Source organism: Desmodus rotundus, chromosome X, assembly GCF_022682495.2.
Source record: "Desmodus rotundus isolate HL8 chromosome X, HLdesRot8A.1, whole genome shotgun sequence".
Taxonomy (NCBI): domain Eukaryota; kingdom Metazoa; phylum Chordata; class Mammalia; order Chiroptera; family Phyllostomidae; genus Desmodus; species Desmodus rotundus.
Genome location: NC_071400.1, coordinates 25,230,104 through 25,248,098, shown reverse-complemented (window position 1 = coordinate 25,248,098; position 17,995 = coordinate 25,230,104). Strand labels below are relative to the sequence as shown.

At 37.9% G+C, this 17,995-nt stretch overlaps 1 protein-coding gene across 1 annotated transcript in view; it reads right to left on the bottom strand.

Annotated features, from left to right (window-relative positions):
* TENM1 (teneurin transmembrane protein 1) overlaps nucleotides 1-17,995 on the bottom strand; it is an 854,561-nt gene that overhangs the window by 789,896 nt on the left and 46,670 nt on the right. Inside the window, exon 3 of the mRNA XM_053917142.1 lies at nucleotides 13,059-13,159. The gene's annotated coding sequence lies outside the window, so the exon portion shown is untranslated. The remainder of the gene's footprint in view (nucleotides 1-13,058; nucleotides 13,160-17,995) is intronic.

Here is a 17,995-nt window from a genome sequence, read left to right as displayed (position 1 = left end):
CAGTGATGATTGACCCCATAAGGAAAAAAATTAGAAAAAAGCCACAGGTGTTATTGGAAAAGAGACTAACCTAGCATTAACTTCCTATCCCTTTACATTATCTAAAATATCAATTTCAGGTGTTAGGAAAGATAGTCAATCTACAGGTTAATTTTCCTAGACCATGAAATTAAACACCTGCATGTTTAAAAAGCACCTGGATAACTTATAGATTTTTATTTTTTATAAATATTTCTGATGTCTCATTGACACAGTCACTTTGGGTCATAACGCAAATCTTTTTATTTAAGAAAGCAAAACGTAACTAAATCCCTCAAGACAATGGCCCATCCCTATTGAAGTACAGAATGGTGTTCGGGTAAATCCAAATGTGCACAAGGTCTGAGCATCATTCTGATGATAACTGTGGGGCAAATTCTGCTCCTGAGTCATTTGTAAGTATAAGCTAGGAAAACTAACCTTCCAATAAATCCAAAGATACGACTCAATTTTTATATCGTGCCCCTCTCTTAGACATTAATATTCACTCTGAAAACATATAACATTTAAGCTGTGACTGAATAATACAGTCACACTTACAATCAGAATTTACACCATAAAAATAAAGAGGAAAAAAACCTGGTCTGGCATAAATGTCACCCTTAAATCCTGTATTGTCAATATTGGGCTTATAATTCCTGTCACTTTGCAAACTGATCATGAAAATTTGAAAGGGAGTCATGTGCTGCCTATAGAACAAATTACCTTTGCTAATCCATCGTGAAAATTACAAAAGCAGTGAAGAGGGCAAGAGGTAAGGAGAGAACAAGTGAACTCTTCACATCAATTCTGCTCCGCTACAACTCTTCCTCCCTTCTCTCCACCTCAACATCTTAATGATCTTCGGTAAGTTAGGCCTGACTGGAAAGACCCAGCCAAATTCCCCAAACAGTTAACGCTACCAAAAGGGGCAGATGAGCATCACAGCTGAGAAATGTGATGAATGCCCACCCATGAGGGCAAGGGCTTTGTCTCATTCACAGGACCTATCATAGACCTGGCACATAATAGGTACTCATAAATATTTAACCATTGAGTAAATGAGAGAAATAAAGACATGCCCAAGGCCTCCTCCTTTCCCATTTTCCATTCCCTTCTAACTAATGATTTAATCCCCATCTCCCACAGAAAATCCGAGCCCTGTTTCTTCTTTGCACTATAAGCATTTCACTGTAGCTAGAGATGTGCCTCCTCTGTGGAGTTCATAGTGACAGGATTGACTTGCAGTGGGAGAGAAGGGAGGATTCTGCTTCTCAATTGCCAGGTTGTTGGGTTGTTTTGTTTTTTTTTTTTGCATTAGTCCTCATTATTGTAGGTATGATGATTGAGAGATCACCACAAATACTGGAAATCATTAAGGTTGTAACTAGGTCTCCCCAAAATCTTTCAAATAAATTCAAGTGATTCTCCAATTTTTTTAATTTACCATCCCATTAAAATGCACCTGAAAATTATAATTTGGCCTTAAGCTGTACGACTGCCATAGATTCTTAGTTTGCAAAATTTGCAAATTGGAACCCTATATTTACTTAGCAAAGCTATATTATGTGCAACATTAATATTAATAAAACAAGCCATCTCATTTATCTTTATTAACATGACTGTCACTTCATAAATTTTCAACTAACACCCAATGACTTTTTATATTTGAATGCAAAAAAAGACAAATTAAAATTCTTCATGCATTTCGCTTCAACTGAGGGAAATTAAGCAGAAAAGACAGTGAGAACAAATGCTCTCTTGGAGCTGAGAATGCAAGTTTGGTTTGATCAAGGTTGGGTTCACAAGCGTAGGAGAAAGTTAAATTTTTACAACTTGCTTTCAAACTTTCTTAATCATGGAAACCGTATTGATTCAGGCCACTAGTGAGAGCAAAACTAACTAAAACTCTGTCTCTTTTCAAAAAGAGCTTTTACACCCAGTGTATTACCTTTAGTTTTATTGTTTGTTTTTTTTGGGGGGGGGGGAGTGGTTAGTGTATTACCTTTAAATGGACAGAAAAAATGAGCAAAATTTACCAGGTAACATATGTAAATTTCATGCAAACATAAGGTTAGTATGTCAACACAGAGGTATAAAGGTCTATTCAAGAAGGTATTTCTGAATAGAACCAAACATAATTAGAAACCAACTGAATAGCAAATGAGACAAAGAGAAATATGAGTAAATAGAGTGGAGGGTAGAGTCACTTGGCAGATTTTGTCTTATTAATGAGGTAAACCTACTCAGATGTTAAGTTAATAGAACACATATTTAGTGAGGCATTTAAAAAATTAAAATGTTTATGGTTAGCAAGCCAAGCCATCCTCACCCGTTTTTTGCCTCCCAGGTACCCCATAACATGCCCTAATTGAATTTGGTTGATTTCTAATCACTTATTCAACATATTAAACTCACTTTGAATTCTAAGCCCAGCTACCAAGAATCTTAAGCACAGACCCTAATGATTTCCATTAGTTCTTCTCTGTCCAATCTTTCCCTTTTCATTTAAATATAGACTCATCACATTTTTTCAAGCTTATCTTGTTTTAAATAGACTAAAAGAAATATAGATAAAATACATACTATATATAAATATTAATATGTATGACAATATGTATGTGATCAAAGAGAGAAGCATGCACTTCTTTCCAGCTTCACTTTTTCTCATCTTACCCCTATAATCTTTCACAACTCTAATCACAGGAATATACTTCACAGGAGTTTAAAGATTCTTTTTATGTTTTACTCAACATTACTTCTTAGTTATAAAAATTAGTTGAGCCATAACTGACTCTGTTTAAATCTGCAAAACTATAACCTTATAATTAGACTTTAAAATATACTTCTTCACTCCCACTAAATTTATTCCTCAGCCTCAATGAAACCTCTGGTCACATACTATTCTCTAAGTTCTTGGTCTATCAACCTCTTCTGATTACACTTCACGGGTGCCTGACCCCCCTCAGTGACTGCTGGTCCCTTATCTTATGCCCCTGACCTGCCAATTCACAACTTAAAGATACACCCCCTTTGTTATTTTTCTCTTCCTGCTCACAGGCTGCTGAAAGAGAAAATCCACATTTTCTTGCTGGCTGGTTCCATTGCAGATCTGTGATCTTTTTAAACAACATCTGTCCTTAAAAATGTACCATTAATGCTTTTACTCAACCCTACTTCACTGGGGCCAACTCACTGTCTTCATGGATGACTTTTTCTCTTCTTCTTAAGAAAAACCAAAAGTCATCAGGTCTAAACTCTTGACTTCCCTTACCTATACCTTGGAAATATATTTTCACCTGGTCTTACTCCTTTATCTTCTACAAAGAGGAAAAATGTTCTAATTTTCCAAGAATCTTCCCTCATCTGAGCTTTTAACCCCTATCTCTCCTGTACAGCATCTTCTGAAAATCTGCTCTATCAATTATAGTTGACCCTGTAACAACACAAGAGTGAGGGATACCATACAAAAGCAATCGAAAATTTGCACGGAACTTGACTCCTCAAAAACGTTACTAATAGCCTATTGTTGACCAGAAGCTTTACCTATAACATAAAGTTATTTTGTATGTTATATGTATTATATACTGTATTCTTACAACAAAGTAAGCTAGACAAAGCACAGAGAAAATCATAAGGAAGAAAAAGTACATTTACAGTATTGTATGTATTTATTGAAGAAAAATCCCCGTTTAAGTGGACCCACACATGTGTTGTTCAAGGATCAACTGTATATTCTCTCTCAAAATTCTATCTCTAATCCACTCAACATATATCTCTATCTCACTCTCCTTTTCAACCTGTCTTTCTCTTGCTCATTCTCTTGCTTCCTCCAACATTGAATCTCTTTCTCAATCTCTCAAGTGTTTCAGTTTCTCTCTCAATCTTTCTCCCTCCCTTAACTTCTCTCCTACCATTCCTTCTGTCATGTCTCATTCTCCTCTTTCAGTTCTCAACAGCACTATATCCTGGTTCTCCTCCAGTCTAATTACTACATCCCTAGCCACACTTCTTGGTGTCATTGTCTGCTTCGGTTTCTCTACCAGCTTCTTAAAATCTGTCTTTCCCCGGCTTATGTCCTCTTCCCTGTTCTCTTTTCATTCTAAATGGTCTCATTGAGCGATTTCACTCGGGTCATGGTTTTAACTATCCCCTCTATGCTGATGATTCTCAAATCGATATTTCCAGCTCTGAATTTTCTCTTGAGCTCCATTTCTACAGTTCTGAAAGCCCAGTGTTCTATAGGTATGTTATGACAAACACATCCAACTTCATCTTTCCAAATCAAACCTGTTCCTCCTCCTCCTCCTCTTGTATTCCCTTAGGAGGTAGCTGAAGCCTTGGGATCCCTTCTTCTTTATTGCTCTTTATGCCTTACATACAATTAGTTACTATGTTCTGTCTATCATGTCTACAAAATATTTCTTCTTTTTCATTTACACTGCCATGTCCAAATTCGGGCATTCAACATCTCTCACCTGGACAATTGTAGCGAACTCCTAATGGGTTCCTTTACATCCCACATCCTCTCCCTCTAATTCGTCTTCAATGCTGCTACTAAACTTCTGTCTATAAAATGGAAACCATATCACACCAGAATGTTAGCGTGAGTAGCTAGCTAGTATTAATAAAGGAAGGGATCAAAGGAAATCAGACATTAAGCATAACCTAGTAGGGAGCTGATTTGGACAATAATCTTGTTTCACCAAGAAATTGCAGCACTCATAGGCTCTCCAGGGGGGCACTGCATCCTCCAAACATGGGACCTAATCCCTGAAGCGGGAAGGAAGGATCATTACCAGTCATTAACCTATTTGAGGTATGCAGGAGAAGCCAAAATGGCAACCATAAGGAGGAAGTCTCTAGTCTGGGAAAATAATCAGGTTAGATAAGAGACACAGAACCCTGGAAGGTCCAGGAAATGGGTTGGTTAGGGGGAGGGCCCAGCACAAGCCCTGAAAAATTGGGAAATTGATTGGTTAGTTTGAAAGAGTGCTTGGTCTATCCCAAGCCTGAGATAATATAATCAGAGGCTAACAAAGGCCTCTGGCCTGCTAACATGTATTCATTCACCTGCTGGGTTGCATGTTCTCTTTCTGTAGCAGCCATGCAGACTTAGCAGCTGTGCAGGCCCACATTCTGTTCCCCAGGCATGGGCCCAAAGTACAGGCTCCAAGTCTGGGCCCAACAACCATGCAGGCACCAGGCAGGCTCCAAATGCAAGCCTGGGTAGAATACCTCAGTGCAGCCGGAATGCAACCGGGAACAGAGGCTAAGCTAGCCAGGTAGGGAAAGGAACTGAACTGGACTAAGAGCCAATGGGAGAGCCGTGGCTGCTATGGCTTGGTTGGCTGAAGCTTTGTCCTGTAAACCAAAAGGTCATGGGTTCAACTCCCAGTCAGGGCACATACTTGGGTTGTCGGTTTGGTCCCCACTCGGGGTGTATTCGAGAGGCAACCAATCGATGTTTCTCTATCACATAAATGTTTCTCTCCCTCCCTCCCTCCTTTCCCCTCTCTCTAAAATCAATAAGCATGTCCTCAGGTGACAAAATTGAAAAACAAAAAAACAATGGCACATAATTTCTGGACCTTGGTCCTACTGGTGGGCTTCATGAAGACAAAACTGGACTTCTTCCACAGGAGGATGGATGGAGATGAGACACTGGGAAGCTGGGGACACTCTTTTATTTCTATTCCACTACACCTTATCCTCCCATGTGTGGGTTCTCAGCAATGCTGCTTAAGAATATCGCTTAAAACACTTCAGTGGCTCTCTCTGCCTACACTATAAAGTGTAAATTCATTCATTGGCACTCAGGTTCTATCTTTCTAGTATTATATGCTTTAAGTTGTGCAAATGCAACTTGTGCTCCAGCCACATTGGAACATATGACACACATGTTAGATAAGTCATGTACTTTCATGCCTTAGCCCATGCTGTTCCAGCAGTTTGGAAAGGATCCTATCCCCACCACCAACATACACTCTTACTTCTTTACTTCTTTACTTCTTTATTTATTTATTTATTTTTAAATTTTTATTGTTATTTAATTACAGTTGTATGCCTTTTCTCCCCATCCCTCCATCCCACCCCAGCTGAACCCACCTCCCTCCCCCACCTCCACCATCCCCCCCGATTTTGTCCATGTGTCCTTAACTGATAAGCTCCTATCCACTTTTCAAGACCAGCTCAAATGTCTTCTCCCTCCATAGCCCACTCTGTGTCTCCCTTCACAAAAGTGTCTCCCTCTGTTTGCCGTGGTACAGTGTACAGATCTGTATTATAGCTTCTGTTCCACCAGACCATGGTTATTTCTTCTCTTCCACTAGATTGTTAGTTTCTGAGGGCAGAAGTGACATTTCATACTTATGCATCCCCACTGCCTAGCATAGGACATATATATGGTAAATATTTATTTCTCAATGAATTTGTAGTAGTAAATGATTGAACTAATGCATTTAATTACTAAGGAAAATAATTTCCATGCATCAAAGGATACATTCTAATACTTTATTTGTGAGTTGAGCCTATTTAAGATATTGCACTGTAACACTTATATATAAAAGCATTTTTTGTCCCCACCAGGGAAAAGGAAGTAATCTTGATCACTGAAGAAACTAAAAGTAGAAGAATACAGGATCCTTTTTTTATAAAGATGCAATCATCAAAGACAAATATAAAATTAAGTACCTTCCATATGTGAAGCATTGAATACGGATGGAAGTCTGCAATGAAGGGATATGACGATACAATCTAAGCATAACTTAAATTTTTTACATTATCTTAGGACCCACCTCCTTCAAGTTTCAACGCAATCAGCAGTCTTATTTTTTAGCCTTATTAAACTTATTTCAGCAATAAACACATTCGTAGCATGTGTACTGAGAACCATGGCCAGCTAAACATTTCCAGCAAGAAATGAAAGAAAGGAAGACAGGGAGGGAGAGAGACAGAGAGGAAGACAGGAAGGGATTGAGGAAGATAAGGAAAAACCTGAAATGGTGGGCAGCTGTGGAAAGGTACTTTTCACATTTCACACACTCCCACTGTGTTTACATGAAACCAGAGTGTGTAGTCTGAGTTATTGTTTGGTTTTCATTTCTATGGCCCCTTCTCCACTGTCCTAAATGTTATACGTCTATGTGAGTTGTAAAAATTAAGACTAAGTCAAAACTCATAGAGAGCATATTACAGTTGAAAAATACTAAAATAAATAAACCAAGTAGTTTATACTTTTCGAGAAGTTTTTCCGTAGTTGTGACTGAACTCTGCCAAGTCTACGTTCCTTTCACATGGCCTCTTTTGTGAGACAGCTGGCCTGGGTTAGAGGGCACAGACTGGCAAGGAGACAGAGTAAAAATAAGTAGCTGAGTTGGGGGAATACTGGCCTATTTACTTCAAAGCGACCAGTTATATACTGGGAAACATACATGTGGTTATTATGCCACATCTCCTAGTGAATCCCTAACCTAAAATAAAGTCATAATCTCATTTTGTCTTTAAATCTATCTACAGATAAAAGTTAAAACAAGTTAAAAGGTAGCAACATATGAAAAACATGTGTTTTATTCATAGAAACAGGGGTAAACAAGCTGCAGAAAGCATCGCAATAGATTTTAACCAGATGTAATTTCTGGAAAAAATTTGAGCAAGGATAAAACTTCTGTGTGATGAAAACCTTCCTAAGAAAAATTGCTTCTGTGAGATCGTGATTCAGTGTTTGACATTCCCTATTGTTTTCTATTAAAAGGCTTTTAGCAGTTCTCAGCAGAAAGTCAAACCAGTTCATGCACCAATATTTATTACTTAAATGGCACAGTGAGGTTTATACAAAATCAAAGTTATCTTTAAATAGGAAATCTGTCTGGATAAAATTCCTGTGCATATGAGGGGGGAAAAAATTGAAATTCTAGTGGGCTGACAGGTCTTGGAAATGTATGAGGCATCTCGAGCTTCTAGCAGCAATTACACCGAAAGGGTAAAGTTAACAAATAAATCATCAGAACATGATAGCTTAAAAAGCAATGCTGGCTAAAAATCCTTAGTAGAAAAGAAATCACCCAAAATATTAAAATAAAGTATCTTTAATCTTTCCAGCATAGTTACAAAGCAATGAAAGTATTTATCTCAAATAGTCTAGCATCTTTCCTTTAAAATTAATGGCAAGTCAGCACAACACATGGATGAGAGACCAATGCAGAAAATGACACAGATGAACTGTTTGTGGCGTATTAGAGGTTATTGCTTTGTAAGGGGAAATGCTTGAAAATGGGGCTTGGGTGAGGGTATTATAAAGTACTTGGATAATCATGTCACAATCAAAGAATACAGATAGGCTATTTTTAACTCTTCAAATACAGGAAGTACATCGAGGCTTAAAAGGGTGGTACAAACAAATAATATAACTGGCAATAATTGAAAATTGTATATATGGTTTACATTAAAAAGTGATTGCATCTCTTTAATAAAAAGCCAAGTTCCAGATACTTGAACCCAAGAGTTCTCAACTGAGGTTGAATTTTATCCCTACTCCATGCCCACCTGGGGACATTTGACAATGTCTGGAGACATTTTCCATTGTCGCAGTTGGTGGAGGGTGTGCTGGTGGCGAGTCGCAGGCACAAGCCAGCGTTGCTGCTGAAGAATAGCAGAGTTTGCCACTCCAATGATGCCTCTTTGGGACATTGATTATTTTAAGATGTTTATCTTTAAGGTCCAAAAGTCTCAAGAAGAATCTTTCACCTTCCCCCTAACAGCCTAAAGAAATTTAAGATAGAAAGTCTATTCAAGGAAGGACTTATCACCATAGATAGCTATAGTGTACTATGAACTAGGTTCATAGAATATTATATAGATATAGCTATAGACAGGTATAGATATATAGGGTCTGGCAGAAGAAACAACTGTTGGTAGGGTAATAATATGGATGTAATTATTTGTAGTTGTAATATGAACATTTCACCTAAAATGTCATATGGTGTGCTTGAGCATGATATTGTTACATTACAGAATTACATGCTTATGATTTTGTAATAAACAGAGGCATTATTTGTGCCAGACCCTGTATATATATAAAAACCACAGGCTCAAAATGGCGTCACTTATGCTAAAAGCTCATGATACCAAAACTAGATTTAATACATGATCTAACTGCAGTTTCTACTTCTAGATATGTAATCTTAATCAACCAGTCTGCAATTTTCAGGTGAAGCACAACTAGGGTAGTCTGTCTTAGTGGGCCTTCCCTTTCCGCCATACAGAGAGGCAATGTGCATAATTTTTAAAAAACCATGCCACTGTGCCCCCCGAAGATGTCCTGGTCCAAAAATAATCCTTTCTCTTATTAATAGCTCCCCTTGCCTCACCCCTCTTACTATAAAAACCTTCCAGTTTGTACAACCCCTCCAAGCACCCTTGTAGTTGCTAGATGGGATGCTGCCTGATTCATTTATCACTTATAAAGCCAATTAGATCTTCAAATTTACTCAGCTGAATTTTGTTCTTTAACTATATACACTGTTAAACATCCTACAATACACAGGACAACTCCCTCACAACAAAGGATTACCCAACCCCAAATGTCAATAGTGCCTTTGTGGAAAAACCCTGGCGTAAGTGAATGAATATACTGAGACATTACAACATCCTTAGCTAACATGAACTGAAATTTGTCACAAACAATATAATCTTCACCTCATGTCCAAGTACTGTAGAAAACATATTGAAAGATATTTTCACCTATAAATCTTTGCTTTTTGTATAAAGAATATAACCTTGAATCTCATGTCCATGTACTGTAGAAAACATATTTAAAGATATTTTCACCTGTAAGTCTTTGCTTTTAATTTATGGGTTTTCCTAGAAAGCATTATAATAAAGCTACTTGGTACAGTCATCTGGTAGGGCAGTATACTTCATGGAAGGCAGTGAAGACTAAGAAGTCACTCTGGCTGGTGTGGCTCAGTGGATTGAGCACCGGCCTGTGAACCAAAGGATCACTGGTTCAATTCCCAGTCAGGGCACAGGCCTGGGTTCCAAGCCAGGTCCCCAGCAGAGGGCGTGCGAGAGCAGCCACACATTGATGTTTCTCTCCCTTCCCCTCTCTAAAAGTAAATAAATAATATATTTTTTAAATTATTTTTTTAAAAAGAGTAAGAAGTCATGTGAATGTGCAGAGAATTGTGTGTGTAAATGTGTATGGGTTTAAGAAGGCAAGAAATGGCTTCACCAATGTAGGGGAGTAGGATATACCACCGCAAAACATGCCAATTTGATATAAAGGTTATTTTAGGTTGATTACTTTTAAGAAACAATACACTTAGGAAAAATTCTGAAAACTGCTAAGTTACCCTTTGTAAGAGAAATTTACACTTACCAGGGAAACCTCCATTTATAAGGGGTTTCCCTCTGGGTACCGAAGGAGAGGATGAGTAAAATTCTTAGACACTCTCATCAATGGAGAAGTAAACTACCTACGTCTACATATCAGTCTTACCCTTGTTTACTGTGTTTTTCCTGATAGCTTCCCTTTGTCTTTAGCTGGAAATGCTTTTTAAGTTGTTGGCTTAGGCCATTTGGGGGAGTTACTTATTTTTCCTGGGTCTCTCCAGTGTATACAGGAAGTAGTTGTTAAACTTGTTTGTTTTCCACCGTTAACATGTCTTTTATTACAGAGAAGTCTCAGCTATATAGTTCGAGGAGCATATAGAACCAAACTTGCCTGAATCGTTTGTGCTAACAATGATATTGTAAAGAAGGAAGTCTGTGAAAACCAAGATTACTGGCACCCAAAAATACCATATGGAGTCAAGATGTGTTATATGGCCAAGAGGCTGGTACATGCTATTGACGAGGACCACATGATGAGGCTAATCCAAACCACAGTCGCTGAAAGACTTGCTTGAAAAAAGGGAGCAAAGAAAAGGAGTAGAGAACAATTAAGTGAGTGATAATGTAAAGACTGGAAGTGTGTCTAAAAATCCCAAAGAAACAATTCCTTCCTGAGCAAGGAGAGTCTCAAATGAAAATGCAATCATAAGGCTATAGTCTCCCAACTTCAGTTTTCTCACTGGAGGAAATGTCTTAGTAATTCAGTTACTACTTAGAGTAAAAATCTGTCAGGAGAAAAGCTTGAGGGAAACTCTTTTGTTTCCCCCAAGAAAGAACTAAAATCAAGGAAATTTGGTGCTTAAGGAGGATTGCCACCAAGTCTTCTCTTTTAACACAGAAAAGGTAAGACACGTTGGCTTGTCTCTATCAGTTTCAACTGTTAAAATGCTCTTAGGGGGAGGGAATTCTATTCAAACATAATTTCCATAATATCACTTACTGCACTAGTTCATCCTTTTAAGAAAAAAGTCTTTTCCTCTTTTAGATGTAAAGCGAATTAATATCCTGACTTCATCCCACTCCCCAAAAAGGCTAACCTGGCTTAAATTCCTCAGGTGATATTACTAAAAGAGAACTGAAAGTTATTTCTATCTTTTTTCTTCTTCTTGATGGGTAATTAGAGAAAATTTACTAAGCAGCAAAACAGAGGGTGTTTTAATGCCAAGCATATGTATAATAATCCCCTCTAACATTGCAGAACTCTCATTTTCACAAAGCACTAACTCACTGGAGTCCTCTTATATCAACTGTATCTACATAAAGCTGGAATTTTCAGATGAAGCTGTTTTTTGACCTTTGTTTCTACCCTACTTCACTACTGTGCTTGCAAAAAGTCAAATCGGGTGTTAAATGTAAGGCACACAAATTCACAGACAGAAATTCAGCACAAAAGTGCTTCAAAAGAATCACTTGAAGGGGTTTGAATGTGGTGCCTGAGTAGAGATGAATAATACACACGCACGTCTCCCAGCAATAACACAGAAATCTTTTACACAAGACATCTGTCTCCATGCTTAATAGATCAGTTGATTGTCATCTTCACTACACGTATGTTGTATCGACTACTGTTGAGAGCTATTTCTTCCATAAACTAAAGCTGCCTTTTAATCCTCCTGTCATCTCCTTAAATATTAGTATCCTTAAGACACTGTGTGATAAAACATAATACCATATTCAAGGAACAGCGGGATGTTTTTACTGCTTCGTACATAACTCAATTGCAAACATGGAATTAATAAAAAGAAAATACAATCAATTAGTTAAATGTTACCTGATTCACGACCCAACTAGATTTACTATAGGCCAAAGTAATTATCAAGTCCCAGCTTTGCCAGCTTTCAGAGCCAATCTACACTAAAAAGAAAGGGCACTGGCATTACATTTCCTAAATTTACATATTTAAATTGGAGTCATAACCCTTGGGTTTGGGATAAGACTCCGAAGTCATGGAACTATGACAAAGTTTAAGTGACACAACTAGTTTGAAAACTTTTGTCTTGGAAAAGTTTGAGATGCAATTAAGAGTAAACTAGATCTCAAAGCAGGAAGTGACAGCAAGAGTATTAACTGAGACATTACTGCGCTAACAGACTTGGAAATGATCTTGAAAATTCCAGAGAGCCCTGGCCAGGTAGCACAGTTGGTTAGGGCATAGTCCGAATAGCCAAGATTGCAGGTTGGATCCCCAGTAAGGGCACATACAAGAATCAACCAATGCATAAATAAGTGGAACAACAAAAATCAATGTCCTCTCTCCCCCCCCACTTCCTCTCTCTAAAATCAATAAATACAAATTTAATAATTCCACAGAGATATCTTGCTGTTTATTCAACATATTTTTGCTTTCCTCCTCTTCATATTTTTATGTAAGGAAAAAGCAGACCCACCTGATGTAGAATTTGTCCACATCAACGGGAATTAAGAGCAGGAAGGAAACCACACAGTAAGGGGAACATGGGAAATTAGTAGAGTCTGTAGATTACAAACACCCTGAGGTCAGGGGCTAAATGTATTTCTGTTTTTGACACCTTTGTATTGTAGGCAAAACACAGGCATAACTGACCATTAGTTAAGAAATTCCCCCAATGAGGGCTTTTGTGAGAGCATATTCTTTGTAACCGCACTCAGCTCTCTTATTGCAGGCATACCTCAGCGGTCTTGTGGGTTCGGTTCCAGACCACAGGATAAAGCGAGTCTAATCTTTCTGCTGGTGGAGGGTCTTGTCTTCAATTTGTAAGATACACGACACCTGTGAGGCACAATAAAGCAGAGTGCAATAAAACAAGGTACACCTATACTCAAAACATTTAGCAAATGTTGCCATTTGACTGCTTGAAAAAACAAATCTAAATGTTCAGCTTTCTACCAACTGCACTGCTGCTAACTCTGCGTGAAACAAGTATTTATGGAATTGCTTGGGGTCAGACACTGGCCTATCCTCACAAGGCATAAACAAACCCAGTCATTCTCAACTGTGGTTGCATGTTTGAATCACCTAGAGACTTAAAAAATACTGATGCCTGGGCCCTCCTCCAGACCAATTAAATCAGAATCTGTGAAAATAGAGACTGGGTGCCATTTTTTTTTTTTTTACCTCTCCCTAGTGATCCTAACATGCAGGCAGAGTTGAGAGCTGCTGGTGTAGCTAATCTAAATTTTTGCTAAACCACTTAGAAAATGGCTCCATAGTCATACATGTAGGGCATAGGCTATCTGCCTTATATGAGAAGCTCTGGGACAAATTTCTGCTTCTGTTTAACTAGCTGGTTGTAGAAATCGCCCAATATGCAATACAGCTTGAAAATAGAAGTGTCAGCAGCAGGTCACAGTCCAAGTACTCAGAACAAGAGTGCATGCAGATAAGACATTTATACATTACATATGCTTTTGCATCCCTCAACTGGTACCATGTTTCTGTTGTTATTATAGATTTTGGAGCACTTTGCACCATGCACATGTAATAAAACTTGATGATGATTGGTTTCTCTGGGAGCAATTTCCAAGAATGGCTGACCTCCCAACAAGTCTATTTGGTGTGAACAAACTAACATGCCGTGATTTCCAAATAACTTTGCATTATGAATTCAATGCGGATGGCCATGTTCGGAATGCATTTCTAAAGTGAAAGGAGTCCAAAACCAAGGTATGAAAATACTACCATATGTTATTCAGAGTTTAATTACGGTACAATTCACAGAACATAACCAAAAAATGCCTAAATACGGTATATACGCCAGAAACCTTCACTTGAACATATAACTGAGCAATAATCTTAAAAATCAGGGGGAGAGTGTCAGGATTTGAACAAACTCACTCACTGACAAAAGGTAAAAGAATATTCAATACGCTTCAGCATTCCTAAAACACACCTTTTAAACCGAATGTATACCTCACACTAATGTGAAGAAATGAGCTTTCTGAGACACACATCCCTAAACCAAAAATACAGTCATCAAATTTATCGAGGGGAAGGAATATTTTTTGGATGTGTTCTTCCCTATATCCTGACATAGATAATAAATATATATATTTTTAAATCATGAAACACACCAAACTGAATCAATTATGGTCCTGTCCAGTCAAGATGGTCTTTTCCGGGGGTATCAAGGTGCATTTTGGAACATGGATGGTCATAGTTGGGTATGTGGTATCCACCAGAAAAATGTAGGGTTGTACCCGAGCATAGCCCTTTATGGCATTAACATCCATATTTCTCAAAGCAATTTTTGGGAAAGTTAGACTAGCCAGCAGCTCTTAGCACTAGATGCACATTTTAATCACCCCTGGGAGCTCGTAAAGTACCAATTTTGGGTTCTATTCCCAGAGACTCTGATTTAATAGGTTCCCAAGAGAGAATAAGGGCCCAAATGGCATTAACAAGCAAAATCACCCACACTGATGCTCAGACTGGTGTGAAGGAACCGGCGTGTATTTGTGGACATAAGTACTAATAGAGGTAAGTGCTTGAGGTGCCAGGCCCAACTGCAGGATATAGGCTTGAATGCAGTTCCCAAAGTTAGAAAATGAGGATTAAATGACTTCTAAGTTCCATTTCACGTATAAAATATCAAATATGATGACTCCAGGATTCTAGGATAACTGAACAATCTGATACTATGTTAACAACAGGAAGACAAAATGATTGTTGAATAGGAAAATAGCAGTATCTGATCACAAATAAATGTGCTTATTTAAATAAGGAGGCTTAGAGTCAGCTTCCAGATATCCAAGCTGTGTAGGAAAACAAAGGCAGAAACGGTTCATGAACACATGAAGAGGTGAGATTATGAGACGCAAAAATGTCACAACTAACCAGTAGGAAACTGAGTGCAGTCAAAAAAAATAAGTTGGGTACCATGACCCACCAATGATCGGGGAGATCCACACAAAGCTATGGGCATATGGTTGCTACTCATAAGAAGGAAGCTGTGGACTCTCTTGGTTTTCGGCCCCTTAACTTCACACACTAGCCCCTTAAAACTCTCACACTGAATTTAGCTTGGGCCTGGATCTATAAGACTCACACACCTATCTCCTAAATAAGCCTTCTTAGGCCCATGATTGTTTCTTCAAAAATTTTTACTCCTTGCCATTCTTTACCAAACTCAACTCCCAGTCCTGGGAGAAGTGGGCTCGGCAGATGTTGCGGTCTTCTGAGAATTGATTAACTAGTGTATTATGAATATCATCTATTGAGGTAATTAATACACCAGCCCGAATGAATTTGAAGAGATGCATTTTTCATGAAGTATTTTAGTTACAGAATTAACGATACCCAGATACACTTGCTTATTATACTGAATTTTTCTTGAATTAGTAACTGAGAAATTCTGAGAATTCAAAACATATCATATGTAAGTTAATGTAAAATAAATAAGGTTATCAAATTAGTTTAAATAAGAATTTGTTTTTATAAAATAATTTAGAAATTAAAAAAAACAAAAGATAAAAAATAAAATAAATAAATAAATAAATGAGAACTTATTTTTAAATCAAAAACAACAAGTGTTGCAGAGGACGCAGAGAAAAGGGAACCCTAGTGCACTGTTGCTGGGAATGCAGACTGGTGAGGCCACTGTGGAAAACAGTATGGAATTTCCTCAGAAAACTAAAAATGGAACTGCCCTTTTACCCAGTGATTCCACTGCTGGTATTATATACCCCAAGAATCCTGAAACACCAATCCAAAAGAACCTATGAACCCCAATGTTCATAGCAGCACAATTTACAGCTGTGCAAAGTGTTGGAAACAGCCTAAGTGCCCATAAGTGAATGAGTGGGTCAAAAAACTGTGGTACATTTACACAATGGAATACTATGCAACAGAAAGAAAGAAAGAGCTCCTACCCTTCATGACAGCATGGATGGAACTGGAGAGCATTATGCTAAGTGAAATAAGCCAGGCGGTGAAAGATAAATACCACATGATCTCACCTATAAGTGGAACCTAATCAACAAAACAAACAAATGAGCAAAACAGAACCAGAGACTTGGAAATAAAGGACAAAGTGACAGTGACTAGAGGGGAAGGGGGAGGGGGATAACGGGGAAAGAAGGGGAAGGGACAAGCAAAGGAACACGAATACAGGACTCACGGGCACACACAATGTGGGGGATTGACTGTGGGAGTGGGGGATGGGGCAGGGGAGAGCAACAGAGGGAAAGGTGGGACAACTATAACTGTACAACAATAAAAATATAAAATGAAAAAACTTATTTTTTATTGATTTGTGATCAAAATCCATGCCTGGCCTGTAACAGCCAGTTCCCTCTACATTCTCAATAACATGATCCCAGATTTGTTCAGGTATCATTGATCCTCCACTTGGCCAAAACCACCATGAAATGCTACTTCATACCCACCAGGATAAATATAATTTAAAAAGACAGATAATTACAAATATTGTAGAGAATGTGGAGAAATTGTGGCAAATTGTTCAAACATTGTGGAAAAGAGTTTGACAATTCCTCAAAAAGTTCAGCAATGGGTTTTGATATGACCCAGCAATTCCACTATCAGGGATATACCTACAACATGTGAAAACATATGTTTCCACAAATACTTGTACACAAATGTTCATAGCAACATTTTCACAATAGCCAAAAGATAGAAACAACGCAATTGTCCATCAACTGATTAATCAATAAACAAAATGTGGTATTCCCATAAAATGGAATATCTATAAAGCCATAACAAGGAATGGTGTGTGAATACATGCTACAACATGGATGAACTTTGAAAACGTTATGCTAAGTGAAAGAAACCAGTCATAAAAGGCAACACAATGTATGATTCCATCATATGAAATTTCCAGAATAGACAAATCCAGAGACAGAAAGTAGATTAGTGGTTGGTTGCTAGGAGCTGGGGAGAAAGGAGAATAGAGAGTGACTATTTAAAGGGTATGGGATTTCCTTTAGGGGTGGTGAAGATGTTTAAAATTAACTTCAGTAATGACTGCACAATTCTGTGAAGAGATCAAAAGCCATTGAATTGTACGCACTAAATGTGTGAATTTTATGGTATGTAACTTGTATCTCTATAAAAGTGCTTTAAAAAATGTCTATGCCCAGCCCTAGCCCTAATCCCACCTAAAACTGCAAGCCTGGATCCAGACCCAGACTTAATCACATAGTGTCAATATTGATCAATGTAAGTGGATTATGTTGATGCAATTCTCTTTGACTAAAGAAGACTCAGGTGACCCAATTTTGACCAATCCGGTGTTTGGTCAAAAGGGAAAGGTTTCTTGAGGTAAAAGATTGAGAAAGATTTCTTAGCACATAGAATTACAAGAAACAAATAATTCTCTTTTGTGTCCCTTTCTGCATTGTTGTATGAGAATGGTGCCTGGAACTGTCGCAGCCATATTTATATTATGAGAAACAAACTCCCCTACACACTGTGGATGAAAAACAGGAAATAAAATGATGTCTTTGTGCCACAGAAGGACCAATCCTATCTTCAGAGTTCTTGTTATGTGAGATAATGAATCTCTTTATTGTTAAAGTCTCTCTGGATTGTGTTTTTTTTCCAAATTATACGCAAGAACATCCAAAATAAAGCTTTTTATTTTATACTCCA